The 1,952-nt window shown below is 36.8% G+C and overlaps 1 pseudogene; it reads left to right on the top strand.

Moving 5' to 3' along the window:
* The first annotated feature begins 781 nt into the window (after positions 1 to 781).
* On the top strand, positions 782 to 1,716 carry LOC101597102 (annotated as a pseudogene).
* The last annotated feature ends 236 nt before the right edge of the window (positions 1,717 to 1,952 follow it).

Below are 1,952 nucleotides of genomic sequence, written 5' to 3'. Positions count from 1 at the left end.
ACTAAGTTTTTGAGTCACACACATGGGATATGAAACAGTAGTAAACAATGCAGTCACTGCATTTAAGGACTTAATATTTTAGTATAGAATATATGCATGCATGTTCAAATTAGTTCTACAACAGATTAATAATTAAATGCACATAATTAGCTTATGCAAATGTACTAGCAGAGGAAAAATTTCTTATGTCAAATTACATGTGATGAAATACTCGAATCACTCATAGGGAACAACCAAACCAAAAAAAAAAGGGGGGGGGAAAGAGAGAGAGAGAGAGATTGGGACATATAGAGTTATCCATATAAGGGACATTAATAAAAGAAGCGAGAATTTCATATTTAATGGACACTATTCTATTATTGGTCTCATTCATCCTCAAAATAAAATAAAAAAAATACCAATAGTCAGAATTGAGAATGTCTGCTCCTGTTCCTGTTTATGATGTCATGGACCAAGTGTGGTTTTGGGGAAGGAACAAATAATCAGAATAGTCTAAGTGTGGGAGGCTAAAGGGGAAAAATAAAAGGTGCCAATATCTTGAGTGTCATTGCCAAGGGGAACCCAATGAAGAGATGAGCATGCCATAGATAATGTGGTCTTGACAAAAAACAACAACAACAACAACAACAAAAACATTTCTTCTGGCTCTTTGCATAAAGAATGGGAGCAATTGCATTGGGCTGTGCTCAGTGGCATTTGAATGGCTCTGAGTGGGGCCAGGCTGGGCTGCGGGCCAGGTGGTCAGCACCATGGTTGGGCTGAGGCGCCCATATCATGAGGCATGGGTATTAAAGAGATTATCACATCTAAAACCAACAATGTTAAAAAATGAAGCTTCTGTCATAACATTGAGGATGATTTCATTGATCTTCCTAGAAAGAGAATCTAATTTCACTAATAAGACTATGAGGGAGGTTAAGAAATCTCCAAACCAGTGGCTGCTTACATAAGTAGAACAGTTGGACAAGCTGTGAAAAGCCCAGATAAAGTATGCAAGGTGATCTGTCACAGAAAGAAAGGTCATCACCAATTTCTAAATCCCTGTTACAGAAAAAATAAAAACAGCCCCCTAAAAGTGGGGACTGTGACATGGCCAATAAAGAAATGAACTGGCTTGTGCAGGTCACCTGCATGAAAAATTACACCATGACATTTGAACATTTTTGGTTAATTCTAGTCATTCTGGTTCTTCACAAACAGAAAGCCCATCATCAAAATACAGTGGCTTTTTTTTTTGCTGAGGTTTCTCGGGATCATGAAACAATGGTCCAAGTTTTATTCTGCAGCAATTTGAGATTAAATGTAGCTTTAAGTTTCTGGAGGAGAAGTATAAGTGAACTCGTTGCCTGTTTGGTGAGGATGAAAGATCTTGGGGTTGTGGTAGTTAGCCTTCCTGTTATAACTATTAGTCTACGGGAATAAAAGCAGTATGTCTAACTTGGCTGTTGTGTAGATTTGCCACCTGTAGTAAACTCATTACTAACAAGAAAATTTGAAGAATATGTAATAGTTGGTTTAAACTGGCTTCAAGCAATAAAGAAAAGGTGGTGGTCAGAACTATCATCCAAAACAGAAATGATAAATGTTAGAAATATTAAAATTCTGAAGCAACAATTAAGTGGATTATGGGAATAGGAAAACCATCTTACTTTGGTCCCAGGATATCCTGGTAATATAGCTAAGAATCTAGGCTTTTATTTATTAAAGTTGCATTGAGAAATTTCATCTATCACAGAGCTTTTGGTTATTTTAAACATCACTGGATTAAATGATTTATAGAAGTAGGTCTCTTCCGAGAACTGTGGACGATGGAAGAAATCAAAGCTTCTTTTTTTTTTTCTTTTAAAGACCACATGATGAAACTACTAATGAAATCCTTATGATCTTCTTCACACTGAAGTAGGAAGATACCCAGATGGAGCCCCTGCAATGTCACCAAGTTGACAGTGCAC

This window comes from Jaculus jaculus, chromosome 9, assembly GCF_020740685.1.
Source record: "Jaculus jaculus isolate mJacJac1 chromosome 9, mJacJac1.mat.Y.cur, whole genome shotgun sequence".
NCBI lineage: Eukaryota > Metazoa > Chordata > Mammalia > Rodentia > Dipodidae > Jaculus > Jaculus jaculus.
The sequence above is the reverse complement of the archived record's forward strand: the minus strand, read 5'-3'. Positions and strand labels throughout refer to the sequence as shown.